At 38.4% G+C, this 21,778-nt stretch overlaps 1 protein-coding gene across 1 annotated transcript in view; it reads left to right on the top strand.

Annotated features, from left to right (window-relative positions):
• The first annotated feature begins 2,001 nt into the window (after positions 1–2,001).
• LOC118282062 (netrin receptor UNC5C) overlaps positions 2,002–21,778 on the top strand; it is a 127,179-nt gene continuing 107,402 nt past the window's right edge. The window contains exon 1 of the mRNA XM_050701485.1: positions 2,002–2,200. The gene's annotated coding sequence lies outside the window, so the exon portion shown is untranslated. The remainder of the gene's footprint in view (positions 2,201–21,778) is intronic.

The following is a 21,778-nucleotide window of genomic DNA, read 5'->3' as shown; positions in this document are numbered from 1 at the left end:
GTTATGCTGACTTTATTTATACCTTCTTTTTATTATTTTTTAACTTTTTTATAGTATAAGCCGGTAAACGGATCACCTGATGGTAAGCAATCGCCACCGCCCATGGACACCCGAAACACCAGAGGCGATGTCGTTGTTCAACGTCGGTTTTCTGTGAGGCCGTGGTATTACTCCGGTCGAGCCGGCCCATTGGTACCGAAGCCTGGCTCTCCCACACTTAAACTTTTATTTTAAGAATTTTAAGAAATTATAGTTATCATAATCATTCATGGACCTTGAATTAGCTCAACATAGTAACAAAACAAAATAAAAATAAAAAAGGAGAAAACAATTGCTATACGAATTAGGGAACATAAATTTTATATCGGAAGACATCGCCCATCCTCTTAACGTAAGCACTTAAGGGACACCCAGAGGTATACAGCGAGTACCAAACCAAATTGCCAGTAAATATCTTAGGTAAGAGTTCTATCAGTGTTACGTATTAAATTAATCACATTTCCTCGTAAAATAGCGTTATTTAGCCATTACTCAGAAACGTTAGTTTAAACTCTACGAGAAACCAATGTTTAGTGCCCATTTTAATTACCTAAATTCATAGTCCCAGGCCATAAGACCAGGACACGGTGGAACATACGCTTGCGGTCTGCCCTGCGTGGGCTGAGCACCGCCGTGTCCTCATGGATGTGGTCGGCGACGGCGCCCTCTCGCGTCCGGCACTGATACAAGCCATGGTGCGGAGCGAGGGGGATGCCGTCTCCTCCTTCTGCGAAGCAGTCATGCTAGCTAAGGAGGAGGCGGGGCGCGTGAGGGAACGAACTTCCTCACGCCCCAACCGTCGCGAGAGACACTCCGGGCGTCGGGGATCGCGCGACGATCTCCGGCCACCGTAAGTGCGGGTCTGCGGACGGTGAGCAAGGGTAGCTCGCCGCCCGACCAGAACCAGACCCGTGCGTGCGGCGCGTCGCGTTCTGCGCGCGCCTCAAAGAGCCATCAGACCACCACAGATGGGGCCCAGTAGGGCTGATGCCTAATCCGGAGCTGCGGACCTAGCGGGTTTACCGGGGCTCCGGCTCGACGGGCAGGAATAGGAACGGGGTGGTTTTTAGTCAGTAAGAGTCTGACACTCCCTCTCGCCTCGCCCAAGGCGGGAGAAGTCATTGGATGATTTTCCACCCTAAAAAAAAAAAAAAAAAAAAAAAAAAGGCCATAAGACCGTAAACCTTAATGGCTCACCTTCTTTGAAATATAGTACCTAACTTTCGTCTTCCCGTGTCAAAGCTCGCACCGCGCACGCGCCAATCGTCGGTAAAAACGTTGAACACCGCGTATTCCAACTCACGACACTGTGTACATTTTTCAAGTTTATTTTCTTGTTATTGTCAAAGGAACGAATGTTTTACAAAGTTCTGTGTTAATTTTCAAATACAATTTTTATTGTTAACTCCTTTGGATTCTAGTTGCTTATTCTATTTTTGATTTTGTATTATTTTTAAATTTGTCACGTACTTTTCGACGCACACGATTTTACCTTTTGTGGTAGGTTTAGGTGCTGCCTAAGTGTGTGTGTGTAATATTATTAAGTGTGAGGTGGTCTCGCAGACAATAGCTGCTATTATACTTTATCATACATTTTTCATGTTTTGAGTTCTTATTGGGACTGACAGCAAAGAACTTGTTTCATCAATCTTGACTGATTGTCAGACGTGCAATTTATTATTGGCAATTTTTAGATCAGAAAACGAGATATGCAGTTTGTAATTTTGCTGACTAATTTGACCATACATTACCTAAAGATACACTGACATTGATCACAAGTTAATTATCATAAAAAATACAACAAAAAAATGAAAATTTCACTTCAAATTTCAAATTTCAGAACATCGTATAAAATAGTTCTGTTTCCAAACTACAATTTGAAGTTGGAATCGGCGGCAAAGGGTGCACAGTGCGACACAGTGGCCAGTGTTTCACCTACCGAGGTGTTCTCGTACAAAACAGAGTCGCCAGTCGCAACCAAGCTTCCGTCGGTCGAGCCCGCACGATCGACTTTTTGCTACGACATTTTGAACACGAAAAACACTTTTTTTCTCTCTGTTGTGCCTGTGCGACAAAAAGTATTACAGTTTAATCGTTATTGTGCAAGTGTTGTGTTTTTATTTTTGACGCAAAAGTTTGAGGATACATCGCATTGTTTGATGTGAGTATCTGATTTTGTTGTTTATGTAAATTTTTGTTTTGGTTTTCTAGGAAAATAGGTTTTTTTGGAAAAATACATAAACAATCTGGCATGAATTTTAAAAAAGCTACATTTAATGGATCTTGTTGGAAATTAATTCTTTAATAAAGTTAACTTGACGACTTGTCTGTTATAATTTTGATATCGTCATTTTTCACAACACTATCTAGGTATGTTTACAGCAGAAGGTGAATCAACTTTTTTGACTACTTGATAGAGATTTTCCATGTTTGTTTTTTTACAATATATATATTTTTTAATATCTTTCTGACTGAACAGACATTATTATAAACGGACATGACTAACATCACGCTTGTTAGTATGTAATAGAAAAGTTTGTTGAAACTACCGATGTAACTTTACACCTGTATTTCTTATGAACCTTGGACAAAAAATGATATTGGGACTACGCATTCTGACGGGGCTAGGCAGTAGCAATCTCTGATAGATGTGAACTTTTGCAACTATAACCTTCAAGCCGACTGTCAAGAGTGGTGATTAGGCACCCTCTTACACAGAGGAGAGCCTTAGTCCAGCAATGGACTGTTATGCGGTGGTAACGATTACGATTGGCTTTATAAGTTGTTTGCGGACTAACGAAGCACCTAATTATATTTTATTTTATTGATTTTTCATACGTAATGTGAAGTATAACCTTTTCAATAACTTCGTTAATAAAATTTTCTTTCATCGTAACCATTTATTCCAAATACATAATATTATAATATAAAATTTCCATAGCTACAGGATGTTGTTGAAAGTTGGTATATAAACTTGAAATTTTAATGGCACTTAACAAATACTCGCTGAATGGAGCCTGTTGTAAAATGCCTCACCCTGTATAATATAATGTTTTGTTAGTTCGTACTTGGTTTATTCTTTGAGTACTAACATAAACACTGCGAAACTTAGGTATTTAGGTTTAGGTTTTAGGTCACTAAATATTTCTAGGGTTGGGCCTAATGTTAATAGTGTACATAATTACTTTTCACGTTAAGCTTCAACAGCAACATTAACAACAGCCTATAAATGACCACTGCTGACCAAAATCCTCTTTTCACACGGAGAAGATTTGAATATTAATCACCACGCTTTCTCAATGCGGGGTGGCGATTTCAAACTTATAATTTAAGCTCAGGTTTTCTCACTATGTTTGTCAGTGGTCTCGAAATAATGAAAGAAAATACATATATATAACTCGGAAAAAGTTACATTAGTACTTACCGTTGGTAGGTTTCGACCCCACTTCTCATTCACGAGGGCAACCTCGTGAATGAGAAGTGTCACTGTCAGATCAATCGCCTTTTTATTTACAACTACCACTATTTTCGAGAACCTACCTCGTCTTTTTTTAATCGTTGACCCACACTAGTATATTCTCCTACGTCGTGGGTGCGTTTAGAAACATACAAGTTTACATACACATTATACTAAGACTCGAAACAATAGTTTGTGTATCACACAAATAGTTGCTCCGTGCGAGAATCGAACCCGCTACACGTTGCCCAGCCACCACGCCAACCGTGCAGTTTTAGTATAAGTTAGCGATACTAATAAATGCATTCCTATAGATACCCAATAATAAACCAACCATACTTTTTATACTTTTTTACCACCGTGTCATACCGGCTCACATCAAAGCCAGTCCCAATCCACACAGACAGACGATTAGACTTTTTACATTAACACATTTGGCAATTAAAATTATCCATACTATTAATATTTTTTACTCCACAATGTATAGGTATCTCTAATTATATCTACAATTCTGTAGATTTGACCAGTCATGTGCTATTGTGTGCTATCTGATTGTCAGACGTGCTGTACGATTTATTATGTGGTTTTAGTTATACATAGATGTATATAGGCAATTGAGTGAAGATATATGGTTTGAGTTTGCTTAGCAGTTGATAGATGGTTAGGTACTAGAAATAAATTTATGTGTAATTTATTTGTAATTTGTCTAACATTTTACTCTAAAGGGGTGTTAGCAAAGCACTAAACGCTTATTTTCATTGAAGATTCAAGGTAATACATAGTTTTGACACTTAATTATCCGAGATTCAACGTACTTAATACCTAGTTTTCACCAATTATGATATGAGAATTATGTGAATGGTAGTGAATTTTCAGAATGGTATTTGCTGAATAATTGTCCATAACTTCAGAACAATTCAATGAAACTTTGCCCGAACCAGACATTGAATTAAAGGCCCTCTTGTATAGCAGTCACGCTTACGATTAATCGACCAAGGAGACAATCCTTAAATAAAGTAATGTAAATAATTGACTGCCTCGTTGGCCGAGTGGTTGCGCGTTGCGACTGCAGAGCAAGGGGTCCCAGGTTCGATTCCCGGGTCGGACGAAGTATTACTGGGCTTTTTTCGGCTTTTCGAAAATTTCTCAGTAGTAGCACGGAGTCTGGAAATGTGCCCGGTATATGGCAATAGGCTCACCACTTATTACATGGGACTAACAGTATAAAATAGTGAAAAGTGGGTGTACATTGTGCACCTCTGCCTACCCCTTAGGGAATTAAAGGCGTGACGATATGTATGTATAATTATATAAAAACAAAAGCAGACTGAAAAATTCCAATGTCTAGTGTTACATCAAGATAGTTTAATTACTGCCTAACTGAAGTTGATTGGATGATTGATTGGACGCGACAACATGTAGTTGGCACTCCGTCATTCTAAATTGAATGAATTGTTGTGGAATATACTTGAGAATATTTAAGATGTAATACTGAAAATGCACGTTTAGAGAGCCATGCTCCGGTTCGTATAAAACGTAATGTGTCAGCTCGATCGGAGTGACAACACGGCCTCACAGTAAAGCGACGTGAACCAACGCTTGCGTTGTGTGAATGAGGCTAACGGACACTCAATTAACCCCCTTCTCAATATTCCCCAATTCAACAGCAGCAACCCTTCAATTCCTAACCCCCAAAAGGCCGGCAACGCACTTGTAGCCTTAGGTGTTTCGGATGTCCATGGGTAGCGGCGATGTTGATGTTGTTATTCAAGGTCATCATATCCTCCTGTTATTATAATAATATTTTGATAATGCAGTCAATGTACCTACTCTTCTACTTACACCTATTGCTAACATCAAAATTTAGTTTTGCAAACATTTATTTTACAAATTCAAGCCGGAACTACACACGTTACTGAGAGCAGCACATGCATTACAATAAAATTTATTACTGGCCATAAATCTTCATAACTGTTTCCTAATATATATCGTATTTAATTGCGAAAATTAGGGCGCAGATTATGTATATGTATATATATTATGGTAAGGGGTTGTAAACAGATATAGGTAATTAGTGTATTAATTTTTATTAGTAATCGATAACATTATTTTTTCATTAAAGGTGGGGTTACTCTACCTTTTTGGGTGTGTAGTAACTATTGGATTTGATTGGTAATGTGTTATCTATTAAGCTTTTAGGATTTTAAAGACATCTGAAATTCTGTCTCGTGTGAAGGTAAAGGTTTCAGTTAGGCACGGTTGGCGCAGTGTGTAGCGTTGTATGTGTAGCGTAGGTTCGATTCTCGCACGGCGCAAATCTTTATGAGCTCTACAAATTAGTGTTCTGGGTCTGGGTGCCATGTGTACGTGAACTTGTATGTTTGTAAACCCGCCCACGACATAGGAAAAATCCTATTGGTAACGATATTTTTAATAAAAAAACAACAATGCGCTCCTAATTTGCATAACTGGCAAAAATGTTATGTATCAATACTTTTAAACAAATTAGTAACTACATAGTTGGCGAATAATTCAGCGTTTCAAGGTCTTACGAATGAAATTTGCTGACATTTGAACCGTTAAAGTCCTACAAACAGATGTTTAACGTGTCACCCTGACCAAGTGACCGCTGTGTTTAAAGTTTTACAGCTTGACATGCAATTAAACGATGACTTTGTACAATTAAAGAGATAAAATACAGTATAAATCCTTCATTGAATGTTGTGTTTTGTTAATATGAAGACAACAATATAATGTAATTGCTTACTTTGTAAGATGTATTGAAATTAGTAAGCATATTTATCTTTACGTAATTATTATCAAGCTGCCTTCAAAACTATACAATATTATTATAATGATCCTAGTTGTATTAAAAAATACTGCCAATACAATTAATTGGTATGGAGGTAAGAAAATAAATATTCATTTACATATTATGTACTGACTAGCTTCTGCCAGCGACTTTGCCGCGTCCTCGTCGAAAAAAGGCCTGTCACCCAAGTCAGCTCATACCCTGTTTATATACATATTTACAGCATGTTAGACGGACAAACATCCCAACAAACATTTGCATTTATAATATTAAGTGATCGTGATCATCATTACTAGAGCATACACACTATTAAAAATTAGAAGACGTTCACTGCTAAACAAAAGTCTTTCCTAAACTCTTCCACCCAAAACTACATCTCTTCACTACCATACTATACTCCTAATTTCATAATAATTGCACAAGTCAATAACACTCCATACCAATACACCACACAACTCAAACACACACACACGTGCAAAACGGTGCCTAATGTTTAATAAACACGTATTTTATTGGCTACAGTCAATCATATTTATAGGCAAGCCCTAACACACTTAGCGTTAAGTTTCCCAAACAACCTACTCCGTCATTTGGGACAGCAGTTAAATACTACTTAGGGAACATTTATACACATTTTGTTTGTAAATGTTTCTACGTTTTCTGTTATACGAGTATTATGTCTCTTATTGAAATTGAACAGTAGAGTAAACCTCATATAATTATTATCTCGATATGGACTCTTAACTCGACTATGAGACTATACATATACTCGATAGAAGCCAGAATACACAGATAGGGCCCAGTAGGGCTGATTCCCGCTGCGGAGCTACGGACAACGTAATACGTTACCGGGGCTCCGGCTCAAAGCAAGAGAAGGAACAGGGTGGTTTTTAGTTAGTAAGAGTCTGTCTGACACTCCCTCCCGCCTCACTTAAGACGGGATAAGAAATTGAATGATTTTCCCCTTCAAAAGGCAGAGATTAGGATTCTCTAATAAATCTGAACCTTTGAACCTCCTATTTACTCCCATAATCAGACACAAAATCAAACATCACCTCACAACATTTCAAAACTAACAAACATCCAGACAAAACAAAATCGATCGAATCATTATTTCCTTCGCTAAAAGTTGGTGTTAAAATTAATTTCCTTCGTTCATTAGTACGGGGCTCTGGATTCTAACAATTAACCGGCGGCACCGACGCTGCTGGTAACTTCTAACGAACAGTTCAATACTTCGTGGAGTTTAGAAGAATTAGTTGTTAAATGTTCCTAACGAGCAATCGATCCCGTCTCCTGTCATTATGGAATTTATAGCAGAGTCTGCTTAATGGCGGCCGATAAAGACCTTTTTCTCGTGAAGAGGTTTGAACTTGAATGAGTTTTAAGGTTAATTATGGTTAACGTCAATAGAATTTACGATTTTGTTCAAAAGTCTTGAAGGAGTAAGTGCGCTCTCCAAAATGGTAATGAAACAGATTCAGTATGAGTTGAATTCATTACTACATACCAAGTAGCTCAGGTGCAATTCCAGATCCTGTGCTGTTAGAAATGTTAGTCAAGTTATATTACTTACTAGCGACCCACCCCAGCTTCACATGGGTGCAATGGTGATATATTATGCATGTATTATACATATAAATCTTCCTCTTAAACCAATCTTACTATTAAAAAAACGCATCAAAATCCTTTGGACAAAAAGGGACAGAGAAAGCGACTTTGTTTTATACTATGCAGTGATTCCCAATCAAAACGCCTGGAGACAAGAAGAAAGAAGGAAGTACCAATAGATGTGTAAAAATAAAATTACCTTACAAATCACTTCTAAACCTTTCATATACATTCCATACAGCTACAGACGTCACTCATATTCCCAAGACCTTCTACACTAACACATTATAATTCTATTCCAATCTCTCAAGCTGTCTGTACACTCATTTCATTGCTAATACTCAACTTAAATGTTTTAAATTACACATATGTATTACATATTACCTATATGATGTTCATTGTTGGAAGAAAACAATAGACACTTTTATTCCAAGTGGCTACTTGATTTGATTGTGTTAGTGTCTAGCAATGTTACTACTGTCTTACGCCTTTGTAATGCTTTGTCAGACTAGTCAATGGTTAGTTAGTAGAATATTTATTGAGAATATTTGGTTTTTCGTTCAGAATTTTCAAGGCTATTACCTAAAGAAATAGGTACAGATTTTTAAACGTAGAAGAGCCATGCTTCGGCGCTAATGAGCCGGTTTAAACGGAGTGATATTATGGCTTCACAGAAAACTGACGTATATCGTTGTGTGAGCGAGGTTACCTGAGGCCCAATTACCCCCGTTCCCAATTCCCGATTACCTTACAACCCTTAAATTCCTAGTCCCCATGAGCGCAGTTGTAACGCTTCTGGTGTTTCGGGTGTCCATAGGTGGCGATTGCTTACCATTGGGTGATCTGTCTGCTCAGCCGATAAAGAAATACAGGCAGTTATTTATAATTAACCATCATCTCATCATCTGTCAGTAAGAAATTCTACAGACCTTATCAGATTTATCTTATCTCTGTTATTAGGTTCCAGTTATTTTGATTCTACACCAAATCTATCCTCATAAAAACTTATATTTATCTCCATGCCATATTTTACACCACATCCCGAATCCAAAGTAATATCAAGAAGTTCCAAACACACTCGATCAACGATACACTCAATATTCCAACCAGAACATCTATAAACCAAATATTAAACATCAAAACATTGTACTAACTCACAAACTTCCAAGAAACGGAACAAAATCATCGATTCACACTTCAGAATCCATAAAAAAAGGAATTCTAACCAAAACTGTTCCAGTTGAATCGTGATCTCCATTTTACGGCCAAAAGTTCGGTGCTCAGTGTAAACAAATTACTATGGAGAACAATGGAGCAGTGTGGTTGAAGGGCGATGGTGTATGTGTTAATTTGTTACTACATCGGCCTATATGAGCGCGGCGGAAAGATGTACACGATATTAAATGAGTTGAAGGTGATCTGTTATATGAAGTGCTATTGTTATGTATAGTGAATATTCTGTTTAAAGGATAGTCGATATTGTGATTCAAATGTGGTTTGTTAAAGATTGTGATATGATCGTTTGATTTGAATACGTGATACGTCTTTTCTGTAAAGTTCAAAAAAGGTAACTTGAACCGTTTGACAATATGATTTAATTCACTTAAAGTTGTTATTCAAACAATCTGTAAAAATAAACTTCAATGACATTGTATCACTTATGTATTTTTCTTGTTAGCTTACCCTGTCTTCTACAGTACAAACAGTAGGTAGGTAGGAATGAGGTTGTTTCCCTATTTCTCTATCATTCGTCTTACAATCACCCCATTTTTCTTTCCTTTTCATTAACACTTCCACTCCCACTAAAACACAACAAAACCGATCACTACAATACGATACTCCTATGATACATTCTAACAAAAACGTTTCAAGCGAAACTGACACAAAAAAGCCCCTTAGCATGCATGCCACATAGTTAACAGGCATCGAACTCCGATCAATAAACTGTGTTGGTACTGTCTTCCCATGGTGATAATTAACATTAACGCTACACGACTAATTACAGTTCATATGGAACAGAATAGAAAAGGAGGTTTATTGTTTTTTTCGCTTCGTGACTAGCAACTTCCTGCGAATTCACACTTTGATTTTTTAAACAGATACCCATAATGTGTGTCGGAAATCGTTAAATGTTCGTATTGACAGGTGCTAAATACATCAATTAGGCATACAATGGACAGCTATTTCCATAGACATATTTAAATGTGTCTACGTCGAGGCGCCACGCCATGTATGTATGTAGGTACGCGAACGTCGGGTCCTGTTTGCAATATTGAAGATATGAATTGGAGTGTTTGAACGTAAAACGTTTTATTAAAACATGTCTGTTCGGCTTCAATATAGAGCCTGTATTGTATCAGAAATCTTTATAAGAATTTTATAAATATCGTCTTTATGTTCTTAATACAGAACACAACATGCCACGTAATATTAACAGAATGTTACTGAGATGTTCGTAGGTATTTTTTTCTATTGGAATTACTTACAACTGGGTGTGGATGGGCGGTCTATTAACTGCTTTCTACAACTGAGAGAGAGTCGAGAGTTTTAGGTACACTTCTCACTATTCCTAATTACTACAGTAAAAGTGTATGAAACATATAGAAAATACATTTTCTTCTTTTATTTTTAAGGTAAATCAGATGTTTAGAGTGTTCACCGATCAAATCGATAACAAAACACGTGGAAAGTTCATTCACGTGGCTTGCCTAAACCCCAAGTTCTTAAAAACAGCGAAACAAAGGAAAATTTCCGAAAAATTCTCACAATCAATCACAAAATTGGCAAAACACTTCTCAATATTGATATAATAAATAAAACCAATCATAATTCTAATTTCAGACATGTCAAATTAACAAATGGACATAGAGGAACTGACTACATTGAAACAGAAAAGATTATTAATGATAGCATTCATAGAATGAATGGAGCATTGAATAGACGCCGCTTTCTATAAGGTTTATTAGTAAATTGTGTTCTACTGAAACTAATTTATAATTGAAGTTGTGTATTACCTTGTTTCTTGTATTGGCAACAGAACTGTCGAGACATGAGCATTCATAAGTACCTTACAATGTATGGTTAATTGACGACAGAAATTCTAACATGAATAAATTAGATAGCTATGTATCTAGTATCTATTCATTAAAATCAATAGCGCATTAATAATGATAGACTAAATGAGAAAGATGTTTGGCTGTAATATTATGGTCTAGTTTGGTTGTAAAACTATTGTTGTGGCTATAACTATGGAAGTAGTGAACTCTGAAGAAATAGGAACAAATCATACTCGTATTACATACATTATTAAACAACGCTAATCACTGGTAATCACCCACAAGAATGTTTGCTTCGTAATTGTAAAGAGTTTGAAATAACTCCTATCCAATAGGCATAAACTTACTTCGCAAGAGATGCAAATCACGGAAAATGGAGTAACTTTATCATTTTATGTTATCAAATCTTATACTTAGATGGCATTTGACGAAGTTTAAAATTATAACTATTACGTCATGCCAATCTCAAATTGTTTTACCTATTAATTAATTTTAAATTAGTCTGTCAGAAATTTTGCTAAAGCCTTGAAGGTAGCCGATATCAAAGTTCTCAATCTGACGGCGTGTATTTTGAGTCTAGACAGATTTAGACGAGGTTCTAGTCTGCCGCGATATGGATCGATATCAGATCTAATACCTGGTGTTGGTTTATTATTAGTATCGAGTCCAATGGAATTGGAATGAAAAAGGTTGTTCTATTGTTATTTCTGTAGTGTCGTTCTTGATTAAGTTGAGAAGAATATTTGTGTTATGTATAGTTTTGATAATTTAATGTAATTAGTGTGCTATGTAGTGTTATTATTGCTACAAATTATAATAAAAATACACATTGTTGAATTGAGCTTGTCTCCAAATTTCGGCCTTGAAATATTCAACATTCCCAAAGAAAGATGTCCGATCCGAAAATAAACTGCCAAAACGAACAAACAGAAAAATCTTTGTGACGACATGATTCACACATGACTCAAGTAACATACTTGCAAATGAGATCATGTAAATAGCTCTAACTATTATAAAGACTACCATATCAGTACTAATAACAATATAAGTTCGACGCCCTTTCCGATATACGTGAGGGAAATAACTATGCATAGCCAACCAACAATATATAAACCATTGAAGCAGTCACCATGACCAATAATGTAGGAACTTACGACCGATCAATAAAACCTCTTAGGGCTAACGTAATGGTAAAAGAGGAAGCTCAAATTAGACTGGTGCTAGAAATACCCGTGGTCGAACGTGGATTTATAACGATTGTGTGCAGCAAAGACGTTTCTTCGAAACAAAATAACTTTGAAATGTGTCGAAGCATGACATAATGAATTCTCGTTTGTAAGTGGCCGTTTGAACCGTGTAATCGAATAGAGTAATGTGATATCAATATTAGATTACGTTTTTGGGGAACATTCTGTTTTTGTTCATCGGATATAATTTGTATTGCGTGTAGTAATTTGTTTCTATGCCATTGGTTTTTCATAATTATGATTGTAGGTTTATAGAATAAATTCACGTTCTCCATTTTAGAAATAAACATCGTAACTATAAAATATCAGAGGGCATAATAAGAACCAAAACAAAACACCGGACCTGATGCATCAGTCAAAACAAATCACGCCATTTTGCCGCGTCAGTTGCAAAAGTCATTTAAGGAAAATGGATCGTGCTTTTTGCTTATCACTTACTGATCGTGACTAAGCATCTTGCCAGCACTTCCAGACAACCCCAGTCACCAAGGTGAGTGGAATCGGCGAGAGATGTCGCGCGGTGTTCCACAGGGTTCGGTTTTGGGGCCGCTCCTGTGGAACATCGGTTACGACTGGGTGCTGCGCACCGACCTCCCGAACGGTGTCAGCGTAGTCTGCTACGCCGACGATACGCTGGTGCTAGCGCACGGGAGGTCGCACCAGGCGGCGGCCAATTTAATGGCGAGAGCGGTTGCGACGGTCGTTGCAAGGATCCGGCAATTGGGACTCGAGGTGGCGCTCCACAAGTCCGAGGCCATGTGTTTTCATGGCCGCGGAAACGCGCCACCTCCGGATGGGTCCCAAATAACGGCAGGAGGGGTTACCATCGGCGTCGAGACGACGATGAAGTACCTAGGACTCGTCCTCGACAGTCGATGGAACTTCGTGGAGCATTTCCGACGTTTGGCTCCTAAGTTGGAACGGACGGGGGCTGCGCTTAAGCGGCTCCTGCCCAACCTCGGGGGCTGCCTCCTGCCGGAGGTTGTACGCGGGGATCGTGCGGTCCATGGCCCTCTACGGAGCCCCTGTGTGGGCGCCGAACCTGATGCGGCGGCCAGCTCGGGCGCTGCTCACGTCCCAGAGGGTCATGGCCATTCGAGTGATCCGCGGATATCGCACGATCTCCGGAGAAGCGGCCAACCTCCTTGCCGGACTCCCGCCGTGGGATTTGGAGGCGAAGGTGCTCGCGCGCGTCTTTAGTTTGCGCGCCGACGCGCGTCGCCGGGGCGAAACTCCACTGCCGCGCCAGATTAATGCGTGGCGGGATGAGCTCCGGCGCGATCTCATGGCGGAATGGCAGCAGCGACTGTCGCAACCAAGGGCTGGGCTCGCTGTCATTGCAGCGGTAAGTCCCCTCTTTGAGGAGTGGCTAGAGAGGCGCCACGGCGTCCTCACCTACCGCCTGACGCAGGTGCTTACCGGACATGGAAGCTTCGGTAGGTTCCTGTTTCTGATTGGGCGGGAGGAAACGCCCGGGTGTCATCACTGCGAAGACCGCCCGGAGGACACGGTGGAACATACGCTTGCGGTCTGCCCTGCGTGGGCTGAGCACCGCCGTGTCCTCAGGGATGTGGTCGGCGACGGCGCCCTCTCGCGTCCGGCACTGATACAAGCCATGGTGCGGAGCGAGGGGGACTGGGATGCCGTCTCCTCCTTCTGCGAAGCAGTCATGCTAGCTAAGGAGGAGGCGGGGCGCGTGAGGGAACGAACTTCCTCACGCCCCAGCCGTCGCGAGAGACACTCCGGGCGTCGGGGATCGCGCGACGATCTCCGGCCACCGTAAGTGCGGGTCTGCGGACGGTGAGCAAGGGTAGCTCGCCAGACAAAGAGCCATCAGACCACCACAGATGGGGCCCAGTAGGGCTGATGCCTAATCCGGAGCTGCGGACTACCTAGCGGGTTTACCGGGGCTCCGGCTCGACGGGCAGGAATAGGAACGGGGTGGTTTTTAGTCAGTAAGAGTCTGACACTCCCTCTCGCCTCGCCCAAGGTGGGAGACATTGGATGAAAAAAAAAAAAAAAAAAAAAAAGCACTTCCAGACAACTGTAATCTTACAAACTTATGGATGTACTGTCGATCACTCAACTAATGTCTGTTTAGAACCATTCCCTTACAATGATGCAGTTACTGTACAATGAATTTTATTTATCAGCAAATAGCTATTGATGAATTGCTTAGAGGCATAAATGTGTCACAGAGCTCGTCCTCTATCATGCACACGATGCGCTATTGACCCTCAAGGCTCTAAAACAATAAAATAATCAAACTATATATTGGTTCACGACAGCAGGACATTGTCACTGTGTTGTTAGTGGTGCGCTTACAGTGTGCGGCCGACGTGGTGACAGCACAGATTGGAGCGATGCAGGTCGCTTAGTGGACGATATCTCTTAACACGTTAGGTTATCCCGGAGTATGTTGAAAGCATGTTACTGGACATGTTCTTGATTAAATGCTCCGTGGAGTTCAGCTCCAACTTGTTTCGTTCGCTCAGTATACCAGTTTGAGATGTTATCAGCAACCATTATTAGGAGTTTTGAAACATCGCTTACTCATACCCCACAATTTCCCCAACAAGCCTCGTAAATTCCAACTATTACAAACAAATTACTATCAATTTTCACTCCATTATCTTCCATTGCTTAATGTTAAAGCGTTATTGTTTACGATAATGCTGGACCGGACAAACATATTGCACCTTTATCTACCAACATTTGACATTTGACATTGCTATCTTCGAGAAAGTGTCATACAAGCAGTTGTTCATTCTTATCTCTTGAATTTGCAATTAATGCTTGGTCATTTAACGTGAATGGCGTTCTTACAATGGTTTCATTGTTCGATGTTGGATGCTATTGTCCTTATTTCATTGCTTTTGAACCGTCTTACACAGTATATTTTTATTTGTGATAGTTGATCGTTCATCTTCTTTTCTGTATTGAATGGAGCAATTATGCTGTGTTATCTTCTCTCTTTATGATTGACAATACTAGTATTAATTCAGTCTGACTGGTATTACTCTGTTCTCATCTAATGTAAGATATAGCTTAGTGAGATGATTCTATTAGATATGAGCCAAACTTATTTCATACAATACAATACAGATATTGGATCTCCAAAAGGTAAAATTGATTTCGTAGAAATTCATAAGATAGACTAGGCGACACAATATGGCGCTTCTGAGGTTGAAGTCAATAGGACTTTACTTTGACTTCATCATTGATATATTTCAGATTATTGTAGTTTTGTATTAAACGTTTAATCAAATATATTTGTCATGGTCTACCTACTGGTTTGTAGCCAAGAAGTATCTCTACTAGATTACAAGGTTATATGATTTAATGATAGAGACAAAGAAAATATTGCAACTCTACTTCTACTAACTCAAGGTAAAATGGGCGCTCTGAACGCGAGAGAATTTATGCCGTAACACGAAATGAAATGATGCAGAGATACAATAGAATGCTCACATTTTTTTTATATTTAAAAGGATAACGTTTGACCACTATCTTGCTAGGTGAGACTTATTTTATTCAACGAATCGTATACTTTTCGCAGCTTGTAACCAGCCTAGTTGGAGGTGTTAAAACACAGACTGTAAATCATTATTGATTCTTGTTGCCTTTGCGTCGTACTAATTAAGTGATTGATGCGAATATAAATTAGTATTATAACGATTATTGCTTATTGATTTATTTGTATGACAAAGCTACGGAGACCAATTAATTTATATAATGGAGATATAGACTGGAAGCAGTACAAATGTAGATGGTTAATATTAGCGCTTTGTTTGTGTTTAATGGTGTTAACTTACTTGTGATGTGTGAATTATGTATTCTATGTATGATGTGGAATCAAATAACCAAACATTTCTGAAGAATTTATTTAAGAAAAATACTAGTGAGGAGAAACAAAGTGTGCTAGACATATGAACGATAAAGTAAGCATGTTAGGACCGATCGGGACATATTTATTGCTTTGTGGTTTCTTCTTCACAGAATAAAGGCATGAGTATGTGTGAAAGTATGTACTTAATTGACCTTTGTATTTATAGAACTTACGTTATCCACGTGGCAAATTACGTCACATACCTCCAGTCACTACACAGTGCGACAAGTACTTGTTCGATCTAGACAAAGAGCGCCGCTATTAGCATTGACACAACCTTAGCAATTCAAAATAGACAAAACGGGAAAATCAACAAGCAAATCATGTCGATTCAAATTTTATCGATAGCCATCATTCGCTGTAACTGTACCTATGTTTATTCAAATCACATCGATCCTTTGCAAACGTACCATTTGGGCCTCAAATATTGATTCTGGTCAAAAGCGATTATTTGATCTCCACTCCACAGTTCGGAAGTGATTACTTTCTTAGAACGGTGTTTGATGTTCGACAAATATTTCGAACGAATCAGCGGTTGCGGTCGCGGCCGCAGTCGCTTCTTTTTATCTAGAAGTGTCAATCTTATCTGTCATATGTTTACTTTCGATTTGTGCGAAATTGATATTGAGAATGTGTGATGTGATTTATCGCCTCCATTCATCTTATATCTGTGACTTTGCTGTATATCAGACCTTCTAATTAAGTTTAGTTTTTCGGAAGATACAGCTCAATCTAATTAATCTGATTGATCAAAGCCTAAGCATCTATAAAAGCATCTATAATAATCTAATCCAATTACTAATTCTCCGAAACACTTTTACAGGGAATTAATACTTAATTACCTTTCTCATTGCCCTTAATACTTAGAGGACACAGCCAGTTCTCATAATTACCTAAATTGTTTCAACAAAATTACCTTAGCTTAAACTTAAGTATTAGAATTGAAATTTTATAATCAAATTGGTGTTCAAGAAACAAGGACGAGGCATTTAGGCTTTGTTGTAATCTCAACTGAGTCACTCGACCCCTAACAAGATTCCAGAGAGCACCCACACAGTACTGTGGCCATTTGCTAATTTCTGCTTTGTCTAATTGCTAAGAATAGCCACGATTACACTGCGTAACGTTAACAGTTTCTCGAGCTGGAGTATCGGGTCCATTGCCAAGTTCATTAACGTGTTTGGGTTGTAAGTTGGTGTTGGGCGAGCGATGTAGAGGTTGGAATTGGAGGTTCACATTAGTGATGGGCTCGGTGCGGTTGGGATGCGGGGGTAGGGCCTAATTGAAAGTTACTTGGCGGAGTGACAGGGGCCGTTAAGTCAGCCAGTGGCCGCAGCTCTGTTGTTGCTTGTCAGATTAACGTGCCTCCCTTGGCGCCTTCGCGTTTAACTGTGTAACAAACTAGCATTGTCTAAAGGGCAGGATTTCTGTGGTAACGAAGCTGTTTCCATCAGTGATTTTGTTGCTTATAGATGTTTGTGTTTCTTTGTAGGGCTGGTTGATTTCGAAAGTAAATGGTTTTGTGATATTTGCAACAATGTGTAACAGAAAGTTGTAATAGTTTTCGGAAATATTTATATTGGTCAAAAAGTTTTTGAAACTCACCTGCTTACATTCTACATGACGCGGACAAAAATGTAGCATTTTTACATAAAGAATGTGAGAACAAGATGCATTTTTTTTAAATTAACTACTAGAGACTTAATAATACAAGATCATTAAAAATCTTTAAGCACCATTAAAACAAAACTTGCTATTCAACAAGAAATCCATACTTGACATTCAATTAACCACCTTAAGCTTAAAAGAATAGTGATCCATTTTCCTTTACTCACAAGTATTAGACGTTAGCTCAGCTCAAACACTGAGAGGTCGTGCGTTCGATGTCACGAACACGCATTACAATAGTACAGCTACCGAGCTAGCCAGCAGACAGGTAATCACGTAATGATTGCGAATTCAAAGCCCTTTCAAACAATTCGCTTAGACTTCGTAAATCATGACGTGTTTTTTTCTTAGGAATAAGGTAATAAGAATTTGGTTTTGGACTTTTACATTTCGAGGTCAGAGGAATTGCTGTACAGGGGTACTGTCTACTTTATAGTACACTTAACATTAAAATCATATTAAAGAACCTTACAAAAGCATTCCATGGCAAAATAGGTAGCAATCTTGCAGCTTCTGGTACAATGCTCCATCGCGCCTGCTGGCTCGTCCTGGCGTCTCGCCTAGGGCGGGAAAAGTCATTGGATCATTTTCCCCCTCAAAAATAATTGCAGTAAAGGTAATAAATAGCAAAACTTTCATTAAGAATATACTTAAATAAAAAAAAACTCACATAATTAAATCATCACATTCAATATCAGGAACAGGAAACTAAAAAGACAATACAAAAAAACTTGCAAAGCAAACTTTGACCAAAGAAAATTCCCAAACAAAATTTTATTAACATCACAATTTAAGGAAATTGAATAATTGTTTGGAGCAACAGAGTACTCGGTTAAGTTCTTAGATCGATATGTCAGTTATTTCATAACAAGTAACGACCCACTTATCTTGGTAAACTTTCGTTCGTTAAGTTACAGCTGACAGTGTTCCGGTGTAGTTAAACTAAAGTTTCCACAATGAAGGCGAGTTGACAATTTAACAGTTTAATGACTTGTACAAGTCGCGACAAAACTTTGGACTTGGCGTTTGTTTTGAACGATTGCTTGCTTTAAATTAGTTGGTGGAGGATATTGTTTGTAGATCCTTTTTTTATTTAATTTAATTTTTGTTAAGGTTGGAAATGTAGCAGGTGTAGCAAGCACTGAAAGTGTGTAAAAAACAGCAATAAGCTTTTATTCCATAAAGTATCATACATTATGTTAAAGGGAAATCCAGTTATGACATCTCCTCTTTGTGTTTGAAATGAAATGATGAAATGATATTTATTTTTGCAAATAGTTTACAATGTAACTCTTTTACACGTCAATCTCTTAAATAACTAGATGAGGCCTTGGATTTGTTTCATGATCATTACTCATTCAGTGTCACCTATCTGTTCTACTTCAGTAAATCGTTTCTCAAGCAATATGAGCGTGATATTATTATCAGCACTAAACAGTTAATTTAACAACGCGATTGTTTTGCCTCACCTCGACAGTCTTACAACAAATTGCCTGATATGCGTGGGCGTGAAACAAACGGACTACTAACTCGATAAACACTACCTATTTTAATGTCTAAGTAAAGCACTGAAACAGATTTGAAATTAAAGGATATAAATTAAAGAAGGATTATTAAATGTCACTTCTTTATGTGATTTACTACAGCCGCTATCTAGCTTTTAAACATTGCGCAATAAATATGAGTCACTAAGATTTAACAGACATACATTTTCCAATAAAAGTGGCGGTGGTTTGTCTAGGAGTTGTTTTCTACCACCGTAAGTGCGGGTCTGCGGACGTAGAGCAATAGTAGCTCGCGACCCGAACAGCACCAGACCCAGTGCGTACAGTGCGTCGATTCCGCGCGTGCCTCAATGAGCCAGACCACCACATATGGGGCCCAGTAGGGCTGATACCGACTCGGAACTGCGGATTGCCTACCGGATTACCGGGGCTTCGAATCAGTTAATCACTACGAGTGTGACACTCCCTCTCGTTTCCCCCAGGGCGGGAGAAGTCATTGAATGATTTTCTTCCCTCAAAAAAAGAAGTTGCCTTCTAGGGTTTTACTCTTTTAAAGATATACACGGCTAGTAAAGGAGACCACACAGAGACACAAGAAGCTTTTGATAAAAAAGTATAAACATTTAAAAAAGGTCTCCACAATATTCCAGCAATAAAACTACCAACATCAGAATCTTTCATTTCTCTTAAACAAACTAACAATATTATATGAACATTCAACGTTATGATATTTATCTTTTCCTTGGGCGGTGGAACAAACACCATACAGGCATCGAGCGCCATCGATTAAAATAAGTAAGTAAGTAAGCCGTCCTATTTGATCATACGGCGTTTTTCTGTAAACAAGTACCAAGACTGTTTGGTTTCGAATCACGATCAAAGGGCAGGTGGCTGGAATGGCCACCTTGAAAGTATCAACGTTGCTTGAGTCCCGTAGTAACAAAGGGATAAATTATTTTTATACCTATGACAGCAAAATGTTTCCTTTTTTCAGTGGCAGTAGGTCGAAATTGTTATTTTGTGCATCTTACGGGTTTTTGCAAAGGTCTTTGTTATGATTAGAAATGTCTTTCAATGTAGCGTTTTGTGGGGACTTGGCAATGTTTTTAGTAATTTTATGTTTGTTTTGTTACGAATTTATACAGATACAGTTGCAAAATTGAGATGATAAACATTCAACTTTAAGTTATCAAAGTAAAAGAGTAAGATATACAAAAGAATCTATAGTTTGACATCAAGCTGAATGCCTAGTCAAATATACATAGTTAAAAAAATAAATGCATACCAATAGAATAGATTAATAAAGTATGCTTAAAACAAAGCCGTGACAAGGCACGACAGAGCTTCAATCAAAACGTCATACAAGCTAATTCCCGATCATTTAGTCCAGCGTCCAATAAATAAGTCAATCAACCCGTCCTCTTAACAACGCAAGACAAACGATAACTGACATGACGGAATTACTCAACAACTTTATTTGGACACAATTGTTAATTTCCTCCAATGAAATAATGGGCTAAATCCTCTCTGTAAACTTTTATAATTGGTTGATTGGACGCTGCGGAGAAAGCCGTTGGGTTATAAAGTTCTCGTAGATTTTTTTGCCTCTAAACATGGCTATGGCTATCTCTCGATCAGGATGCAGTAGTTAAGTCACGTTTTGTTTTGTCAGTTCGAAAGTAGTTTCCTTATTTTAATTAGATATGATGAAATCTAATTGAGATTTCATTGTACGTTGTCATGTTGATGTGTGATTATCTCATCGGCTTTTTATCGTTCAGGAATCCTCGTTGATGTTATCAATGATGAAGTGTGAAGAGTTATATTGTTTGTAACTAATAACAGTGGTAGCATGCATGACTGTACGGTGGCGCGGTGACTGGGCTACCGACTACTGCTCAACGTGTAGTGAGTTCGCTTACCGCACGGAACAACTCTTTGTGTGATCCACAAATTGTTGTTTCGGGTCTGGGTATCATGTGAATGTGAACTTGAATGTTTGTAAGCGTACCATAATACACGAGGAAAACTAAAGTGGGACAATGTTTAAAAAAAATAGCAGTTTTCTCGTATTGATCGTAAACTTAGTATACAAAAATAATGTTCAATGAAAATCTTTTATTTTGATATTGGTTTTCATCCTACTTACGTATTACAACACGAATTGTGTAGGAAAGATCAAACATTGTGAGCAATCCTCTGAGAATTTAGTTTGGAAAAAATCTAGGCTTATTCCAAAGCACTATCGACCTTTGGAGAAAAGTTTCAACCTTCAAAACAAAATTCATTAATAATTCTGTCCATTTCTTCGTCGCCTATCTTATTTACTTCTAATAAACTTTAACTACTCATTTTGTCGAGAAATTGTTCAACGAGGTATAAATACGTCGTTAAGTTCGGATAACAGAATCGCTTTTCGTAAAATTCTCGACGGAATAACCGTCTCATGTTTAGCAATTTTCTCATTCCTCGAAAACGAAGTTTTATTAACAGT

The sequence above is a fragment of the Spodoptera frugiperda genome, chromosome 20 (assembly GCF_023101765.2).
Source record: "Spodoptera frugiperda isolate SF20-4 chromosome 20, AGI-APGP_CSIRO_Sfru_2.0, whole genome shotgun sequence".
Classification (NCBI taxonomy): Eukaryota; Metazoa; Arthropoda; class Insecta; order Lepidoptera; family Noctuidae; genus Spodoptera; species Spodoptera frugiperda.
This window is presented reverse-complemented; position numbering and strand designations above follow the sequence as displayed.